Here is a 10,076-nt window from a genome sequence, read left to right on the forward strand (position 1 = left end):
TGTGGGCACAAATTTCATCAAAGCAAAAACCAAAAGCACGGATTATGTCTGCGTGTAAGGATTGTAAAATACTTCTTAAATTTAGAGTTCAGAAATGCAGAAAGGGAAAAAAGCCTTCAGGGTCAAGAAGTGTTTCTGTGGGTCATTTCATCTACATCAAAGAGAATATTTAGAAAAACTAAAAAGGTCAAAGTAACCTGAACCCAGATTTTATTGACAAAAGCTTAAGTTAGCTTTACCATATGTCATCAAACCATAATCAGGACCATCAACAAATATTAACTGAGTGCCTACTGCACTCCAGACACCGCAGAGTGGGCCATATTTACGGTCAAATGATTTGGAGAATTACTAAGGCCTAGACAATGAGGTATAGCTTAACTAATTACAATCTAATTTGGGGAGACAGGACAGAGCATAAAAATAAATCTGTAAAAAAACTTTTATGGAATAAAACAGCTTGCAAAATTTTGCAATGTTTTTTAGAAGGTGCCTGTATTATTGTGACATAGAAAAAATATTTTAAAACATAGATCTTAAGATAAGGGGAAGACTACACAATTCTCTATCACAAATTTTTGTCAATAACCTCACAAAGATTTTAGATCGAATGATATGAAAATGCCAGTTTCAACCATTTTTTTAAACATGGGAATGAAATTTATATGGTTCAGCCTTTGTTTCAGTGAGTCATTTTTTTTAAGTCAAATAAATATTGGTCTATGTTTAATACTTATAATCTATCTACTCTAAAGTCCTGCTTATTTCTTCTGGAGCCTTTTCAGATATGAGGGAAATTTGGGAAGAAAAAAAATTACTTAATGTTTAAACTCAGGGATTAAAAGACTAGTATCAAGAGTTAATCAGTGATGCAGAAAAATTTCACCCGACACATTTCATAAGGGACAAAAACTTAAATGGCCATGGGAGATCCACCCCAGTAAACCTTGTTAGTACAGTGATATTCTCTAACAATCAAATTTAAGAATAATATCCCCTCAACAGAATTTGCTTTGCTTTGAAGATTATGCAGATTGTGAACATTTGTGGAATATAACTGCCATCCCAAATATATAACTTCACAATAGATAGTAAATTGTTTCAATGTCATATAACGGAAAAAGTTTTATTTTTAAAGGTTCGTATCTTTAGAAGTTGTCCAATTTGACTAATATCCCTTTTTTTCGTGGTGCAGTGAATCTTAAAAGCCAAAACTCATCTACATCTTGTTATGTATTTTCAAAACAATTTTAAATTCCCACACAACATTAAGTTATTTACAACCATAAATCTAAAATCTGAGTTTTTAAGAATGACATGTGATAACCTTACCTGAATAAACAAAGAAACATTAAAGCAAATAAACAAACAAAATGTAGATAAGATATTGACTTATTTAATATAGTTAAAGAGTTGCTTGGCTATCATCCCTCGATAATCTAAAAATTCTCCTACTGTGAAAGATTGTCATCATAATTTATGAGCTCTGAAAATCTGGGAGCCACATATCAAGTCCTTGGAGACACCAACCACTATGCACACAATATATCCCACATTCATGGCTCAACATCATTTCATAAGAGACAAATGTTCTTTCACTTTATGTAATTGTAACACAATATGTGAGGCGCTGGTCTGATTACATCTTTTCCTAGCCACTGTAACGTTAGATTATCTGACGTAAATTTAATAACATAGAAAAAACCCTAAAACTTACCTTCTTTGAGAGCTAGAGAATATAATTCCTAATCGAATGGACTGGCATCAGATTCTGAAGATATTTGAAGCTACATGTTCATTTATCTGACTGCTCAGAACCTTAGAACATACCAAAATAAGTAAGATCTATAAACCAAATGTTTTTTTTGGACAAAGCTAACACTGTTTATTTAAGCATTGATAACTTGCCCGGGAGATTCATTTCTGCTTTGAGATAAATTTTGTTTACTAAAAGAAAGCACAGGACAACTATCTCAAAAAACATCAGTAACTTTTTTCCCAAAAGATGGCAAATGTGCTATTCATAGGGAAGGGGTGTGCTAACTGCCACTGGAGTTCATGGTAGAGACACCACAAGCTAGTGACAAAAGTGGAATTGCGAGGAACAAATATCTTTCATTCTGAGCTTCAGAGGTGAAAACCTGTACTGAGGAAAGAGATGCTGCGAAATACTACTTACAATGGACAATGGGTTAATATTCTTAATAGCTAAAGAGCTCTTTAAAATCTATTTTAAAAATAGAACATGTGAGGGGCGCCGGCGTGGCTCAGCCGGTGAAGCATCCAACTTCAGCTCAGGTCATGATCTCATGTTTCGTGAGCTTGAGCCCTCCACATTTATGGTCTGATGTTGGGAAATAGGCACTTTGAAACACTACCAGTGGAAGCACAAATTGTTACAGCCTTCCTAGAGAGAACTGACTTCAACTCAAAATCTCAACACACTGAAAGAAAGAAAAAGCTTTCCTATTGTCTCATCTACATTTCAGAATAATATAATTGAAAGTATACTTCATTCATAAAAGCAAAAAAAATCGATTATATATGTAGATAAAATCTCTAAAAATATATAATGTTACAGACTCAGAAACCTAATATTATAAATGTAACCATATTTCCAAAATTAGTTTCTAAATTGAGGACTAGACACATGAAAATAGCCTAAACATATATGAAAAGAAATAAGAAGAGGGTTACCCCACAAGTTATTGGCAAGCATTATTTGAGAACTAAGATTGATGCAGTGAAAGACAGTTCATTAATGAGACCAAATTATAAGTTGGGACCAAATGTGTCTACCCAAAATTCATATGTACCTCAGAATGTTGATTATTTGGGGAATAAACTCTTTGAATAGGTGATTGAATTAAAATGAGTCATTAGCGGGGCGCCTGGGTGGCTCAGTCGGTTGAGCATCGGACTTCGGCTCAGGTCACAATCTCGCGGTCCGTGAGTTCGAGCCCCGCGTCGGGCTCTGGGCTGATGGCTCAGAGCCTGGAGCCTACTTCCGATTCTGCGTCTCCCTCTCTCTCTGCCCCTCCCCCGTTCATGCTCTGTCTCTCTCTGTCTCAAAAATAAATAAATGTTAAAAAAAATTTAAAAAAAAATGAGTCATTAGGGTGCACCCTAATCCAATAATGACTGGGGTCCTTATAGGAAGAGGAAATTGGGACATGTAAAAACTGGCAAAATCAGAATAATGCCTGTAGTTCCTTTAACACTATTTTACCAATGGCAATTTCCTTACTATAATGATGTGTTATGGTTCTATGGGATATTACCATTGAGGGAAGCCAGATAAATATTACAGGGGAACTCTCTGTACTGTTTTTATAACTTTTTGTAAATCTAAACTTATTCTAAAAGAAAAAAATTTTAGAAGTATACGTTGTAACAGACCTTTGGGGAGGGCAGGGGGAGGCCCCCTTAGTCGACCATCCCTTCTTTCTGAGATCATTTGATTTCCTTTTAGAGAAAAATGGTATAAATATGGAGAACAAACAGAGGGTTGTTGGAGGGGTTGTGGGATGGGGGATGGGCTAAATGGGTAAAGGGCATTAAGGAATGTCCTCCTGAAATCATTGTTGCACTACATGCTAACTAACTTGGATGTAAATTAAAAAATAAATAAATTATTGGGGCAACCGGGTGGCTCAGTTGGTTAAGTGTCCGACTTCGGCTCAGGTCATGATGTCACAGTTTGTGGGTTCTGGCCCCGTGTTGGGCTCTGTGCTGACAGCTCAGAGCCTGGAGCCTCCTTCAGATTCTGTGTCTCCTCTCTCTGCCCCTCCCTGACTTGTGCTCTGTCTCTGTCTCTCAAAAATAAATAAATGTAAAAAGTTTTTTTCTTAATAAATTAATTATTAATTTAAAAAAGAAAGAAAGAAAGAAAATTCCTCTCAGAGCCAAGTCCTAGGGACATGATCCAAGCCGGTCTAATCAGATTCTCCAAGGGCTTTTCAACTTGGTCAGTGATGCATCAAAGGAAAGACGGTCAGAAGTCATTCATTCCTAGGTGCCCACAAAGTGCTTGTTGCCCTGGTCTTCCAATGGCTTGTTACCCTGTGATCTACTGAGCATTTTTCCAGTATATTCCCTCTTGCTTGAGTTAGCAGAAGTGGGAAACAAAGAACTATAATTGAATAAATGGCGTCTTATCCAGGCTTATTTTAAATAAAGAGTTAAGGGAACTGGTCCTCCTGTGAGTTCCCTTCCATTTAGGGACAGTTGGTCACAAAGTCTCATTTCTTTGAATGAAAACTGAAAATATTTTCATCTCTGTCAAAAATGAACAGCAGATCCTTATCATTTGCGTCTCTTGGGTCTCCAGACTGAGACTTTCACGAAGCAGATTTGCCTGCCAGGTCAATTATTGGGTCAGACACCTGAAGATCTTGGTTTCACCTCAGGAAAATTCTCTATCAAAATTAAAAAACTTCAAGATTTCTGCACAATTCTCTGGCACTTTATTTAAGCAAAGGAAATCAATAAGTTGGTCACAAGTAGGAAGACAGACTTTGGAATCCAACAGACCTGATCGGACACTGTCATCAATTACTGTGTACTGGTATTCAGAGCTTGGGCAACAGACCTGACCTCTTTGAGCTTCTGTTTCCTTCTTCAAAAACTAAAGGTAATATCATTATCTTGTGGATTATTTGGAGTATTAAATAAGAGTTTCCAGGGACACCTGGCTGGCTCTACCTGATTGGTAGACCACATGACTTTTGATCTTAGGGTCATGAGCTCAAGTCCCACGTGGGGTGTAGAGATTACTGAAAAGAAAAAAAAAAATTTTTTAACAAATCAGTATATGCAGTTGGTTCTATTTTCCCTTTTTAAAAAACTTTTAGGTTTATTTTTTTTTTTTTTTTGAGAGAGAGAGAGTGAGCACAAGTGGAGGAGGGGCACGAGAGGGAGACACAGAATATGAAGCAGGCCCCAGGCTCCAAGCTGTCAGCACAGAGCCTGATGGGTGACTGAACTCATGAATTGTGAGATCATGACCAGAGTCAAAGTCAGACACTCAACCCACGGAACCACCCAGGTGCCCCTGGGTCCACATTTTGTTAGAACAACTACTTTTTACGCACCTACAACCATCTAGTTCAAAAATATCCTACTCCCATGTCAAATATCAGAATATAACTATCACTGGTACTGTAACTTGAACAATCTCTTTGGCTACGTGTGTAAAAAAAAAAAGTTTTATATTTGTATAAAAGTAATAGATACTAAAATCATCCCCTCGTCTAGTCATAAAATTGGGACAATTATATAGAAAATATTTCAGATTATGTTACCTCAAGAACATAATTATATGGTATATTATGTGACATATCCTTCTGAGCTATACCAGCTATCAAATCAGGCCAGAACAAAACCCGACTTCTTAGTGCTCCTCTGTTAGAGAAAAGATGGCCTCATAAAAAATTATCTCTCCATATTTTGTATTTTGTGATTTCAATAATATCCCACTTGGGGTAGGAAAAGCAAGATCATTCTAGCAAATGTATCATTGCAATAAAGTACGGCAATAAAAGAAGACATAGACCATAGAATAGCTGGCTCTCATCACAATTTCAATAATACAAGTAAGAGTCTGGAGTATTTATCAAAAGTTAATCTATCGATGGAGGCACAATTCAAGGTAGGCTCATAAAATGTTAGATTTGAAGAAATATTAAGGATTATGACTATAACCATCATCCCCCTCCTCCATTTTTAGATCAGGAATCTGAAGATCAGAGAGGTTCAGTTAACTTTGCAACATAAATCCAGACCAGTAAAATGGTGGGAAGATTTCAAGATTTGGACTCTGGAATTTGAGTTGTGTCTCTGCCTTATGCCACTAATACCACCTTTCATGTGTTGTTTAATAATCTAGATATAATCTGTAATAATTTATATTTTGGCACTTGGGGGGAAATAGTCCAACTGTTTTCTCATTGTAAAATGGTATAATGATGAAAAACCACAAAAATATTCCTATATCTTAGGTTGTAGTGAGAATTAACCAAAATGCTCTTGTATTAAAAAGCACTTTATAATCTATAAATTTCCATGCAAATGTTGGTTATTAGTAACAGGACACTGAGTGATGGAAATATCTTCCTGTTTTCTCAAACCATTGGATTCTGCTGAGAGTTCCAAAAATGCCAAGATTTTCTTATTCACCATTATTTCCAGGAAACCTATCACAGCGTGTGGCATACAGAAGGCAGTCAACAACTATCTGTTAAATTGGTGTGTTATTTTTGGAAATTATGTAGTCAGATTGAATAGAATATATCTTATTTCCATAGTTCACATTACTACATAATTCTCTGATGATTTTTCTTTTTGATCTCAGGGAAAATCTCTGTGTCCCCCAGAACAGGTTTTTCAGTTAGATTGGAGGGAAACAAGATTGTGGAATGAAATGCCTCCTCCCAACTGCATATCACTAAAAACGAGGGGGGGGGGGAAGGTAAAGTCCAGTTCTACTTTTTTTTTTTAATGTCCTTTGGGCTACATTCTGAGAAAATGCTTTGACCTGATTTTATAGTTCACTAGCTTACCCCTCATCTGGTCTTGGATTCTGTTATTCTTCTCATCTACTAAAGTCTTTTGTTTCCCAACATCACATTTGTATTTTCTAAAGTCTTTATTTTTTCTCTCTTATGGACATGGTATCATTCACGTCTCCCTGAAGTGTTTAAAGATATGTGATAGAACTTATTGTAAAGTCTGGTTCTATTGGTTCTATTCACTCTGTTGATAGAGTTAGAAGCCTTTTTCTTTGTTGGTGATTTCTCCCCTAAATGTTTAGTGTTGGTTTCCTACTTTGAGCTTTGTCACTAGTTTGTCTGTGAAAGGATTTATCTTTTTGTCAAAACCTCTTCTTGGAGACATCAGAGAGTGGAATATACTGCCATAGGTAAAGCCATTACTAGTTTGGTGCATGAAGCTCCCTGTTACTCTTAGGTGATGGCTGACTACCAGGGGACTTCATGCCAGTCTGAGCCAAGCCTCCACATTCACAGTTTCTTCTGGAGGATAACAATTTTGTCATTTGCTACTTGACTGCTTCCTGCCTCTTCTTGGAGCTGTTTCTCAACCTAGCATCCTCTCCTGTGTCTTCTCAGTCCCCCCTCTGATTAGGGACACATCTGGAGCCACTTCTGCCTTGCTAGCACTCTTCCCCTATACATGTCTTGGGCAGTATTTTCCTCCTATATGTTCATCTCAGAACATCTGTTTGGTATGTCTGGGCTTTCTCATAGCTCTTGGCCTACCAAGGTTGTCCCTTCTATTTCTAGCTTGGCTATTGGTTAATTTTTTCCATTTCATTTTTAGGCCAGGTCGAAAAATTCAAATATTTGAAAATGAGAGTGCCTGAAAGAGAGAAGAGAGAGAATGGAAGAGAGAAAACACTCAATGCAGTTGTAAAAAGAAATATTCCAGAACAAACAAACAAACAAAAAAAACCCTCAGACTAAAAGGCAAAGTGAATAAAAAATGAATCTCACTACACATTACTGTAAAAATTTCAGTACACCAAATGCACAGAGAAAATCCTGATGTCTTTCAAAAAGAGAGAAAAAATAAAAACAGATCGTCAACTAAGAAACAGAATCATATGGACATCGGACTTTTCTTTAGTAACTGTGAAGGAAAGATGACAGTGAAGTAGACATTTCAAAGGTCAGAATACAAATATTTCTAAACCCAACCAAGGTGTAAGAGCAAATAAACACATTATCACACTCGTGGGGTCACAAAAATTCATTAGCCACAAACTATCACTTAAAGCATTACTGGAAGGGCACCTGGGTAGCTCAGTTGGTTAAGCGTCTGACTTCAGCTCAGGTCATGATCTCGAGGTTCATGGATTTGAGTCCCCCGTTGGGCTCTGTGCTGAGAGCTCAGAGCCTGGAACCTGCTTCGGATTCTGTGTCTCCCTCTCTCTCTGCCCTTCCCCCCCTCCCTTTCAAAAAATAAACAAACATTAAGAAAACATTTTAATAAAAAAATAAAGCATTACTGGAGATGTTTTAAAGAAAAAAAATTAACCCAAGACAGAGATGTGAGAGCAAAAAGCAATGATGATGAGTATAACGAGAGCTATAGACCGATGGAATAGAACTGAAAGTCCAGAAATAAACACACGCATTTATGGTCAGCTGATTTTGATAAAGGTACCAAAATAATTCAGTGAGGAAAAAAAAGAGTCTTTTCAATGGGGCACCACTAGATAGTAACATACAAAAGAATGAAATTGGACAACTACCTTACCCAATATACAAAAAAATTAACCCAAAACAGATAAAATATCTAAATGTAAAACCTAAAATCATAAAACTCTAAAAATAAGTCAGAGGTATAAATCTTCATGCCTTTGAGTATATTTTCTTAGATATGACATCAAAAGCAAACAATAAAATTTAAAATAATGATCATTTGGACTTCACCAAAATTAAAACCTTTGAATTCAAAGGATGCTACGAAGAAAATGAAAACACAAAGAATGATAGAAAATATTTTCAAACCATATATCTGATAAGAGATTTGTACCTAAAGAGGTACAACTCAATAATAAAAAGACATATAACCGAATTTTATAAATGGCTAAAGATCTGAACAGTATCTCTAAGGAAGCTATACACATGGCCAATGAGCACCTGAAATATGGCCAATATCACAAGTCTTTAGAGAAATTCAAATCAAAACCACAATGAGGTATTACTTCACACTCACTAAGGTAACTATAATCAAAAAGATAGACAACCGCAGATATTGGAGAGGATACGGAGAAATTCCCTCATGCATTGCTGGTGGGAATGTAGAACAGTGCAGTGGCGTTGGACGACAGTTTGGCAGTTTCTCAAAAAGATATACATAGAGTTATCATATGACCCAGCAATTCCATTCCTAGGTATATAAACAGGAGACATGAAAACAAATATCTACGCAAAAACTTGTGTAAAATGTTAGAGCAGCATTATTCACAATAACCGAAGAGTTAAAGTAATCCATATGTTCACCAACAAACAGATTTAAAATGTATCATACTGAGGAGGGGCCAAGATGGTGGAACAGCATGGAAGGGTTTTTTTGCCTCTCTCATCCTTGAAATGCAGCCAGACCAACACTGAACCAACTTGCACACCTAGAAAACTGAACAGAGGATTAACACAACAATCTGCACAACCTGAACCACAAAACTCAGCAGGTACCCAGCACGGAGAGGTAAACTGGGGGAGAGAGAAACCGAGGAAGGCAGGGAACTGTTTTTCGCTTGTGGAGAGAGGACGGAGACTTGGGGGGAGCGTGGGGTGACTGGAGAGAAAGTGGAAAAGTGGAAACAGCCACAGGGACTGAACAAAATAGGGAGAAAGGAGGAAGGAGAGCTGTTTAAATTCCATTAAGACTCTATAAACGGAGGAAGAGTCTAAAACTCCGCAGCTCAATACCTGGCACTGCTCCGGTGGGAAGGGCGAATCCCCAGGAGTGGAGAGGAGAGCGAGGTCCGAGGAGTCCACAGCCACATGGGGAGTGGCAGTTCCCCTGCTGGCAGGACATTTGGTAGAGGCTGTGCAGCCACCCCACAGGCAAAGGTCCCAGTGGATCCCGGAGAACAACCACATTTGCTGGTGTTGGAACAAGAAAGTTAAGGGGGAGGCCTGGTGATAGATGTGTGTTGTGAATTTCCATAAACCCTGAAATGTTGCTGCTAAAAGATCACACGAACTTTTTCTGGGGTGGGCTGGCACCCAGCCACAGTCTCTGGGCACGAGCAGCAGCGCGGTCGCGCAAACGTTCCGGGCAGCAGGCCGGCACCCAGCCATTGCTCAGTAAAACCCTCTCCCAGAGGATCCGAGCTGGTCAAAGCCACAGTTCCTCAGAAGGGAGGGGTTGGAGGGAAGGGTCAACATGGCAGAGAAGTAGCAGGATCCGAAGTTCCTTGGTGTCTCAAACAAAGCCGTGTTGAGGCCAAAGGACTTTGAACCCCGAGAGTCCAGGAGGAAAAGAGGCAGAGTTGCTTCCAGGGACCCACAGGACAACCTGACGGGCCATAGGTGGGGCGACTTCAG

General features: G+C 38.1%; 1 protein-coding gene across 3 annotated transcripts in view; it reads right to left on the bottom strand.

Moving 5' to 3' along the window:
- ESR1 (estrogen receptor 1) overlaps nt 1-9,592 on the bottom strand; it is a 417,733-nt gene extending 408,141 nt beyond the window's left edge. For 2 of the 3 annotated variants that reach the window (XM_053222082.1, XM_053222087.1), the window contains exon 1: nt 1,718-2,132. The gene's annotated coding sequence lies outside the window, so the exon portion shown is untranslated. Of the gene's footprint in view, nt 1-1,717; nt 2,133-9,455 lie in introns of those variants that run through there. The other variant, XM_053222085.1, reaches the window with a different exon arrangement.
- Nucleotides 9,593-10,076: the final 484 nt, after the last annotated feature.

Source organism: Acinonyx jubatus, chromosome B2 (genome assembly GCF_027475565.1).
Source record: "Acinonyx jubatus isolate Ajub_Pintada_27869175 chromosome B2, VMU_Ajub_asm_v1.0, whole genome shotgun sequence".
Classification (NCBI taxonomy): Eukaryota; Metazoa; Chordata; class Mammalia; order Carnivora; family Felidae; genus Acinonyx; species Acinonyx jubatus.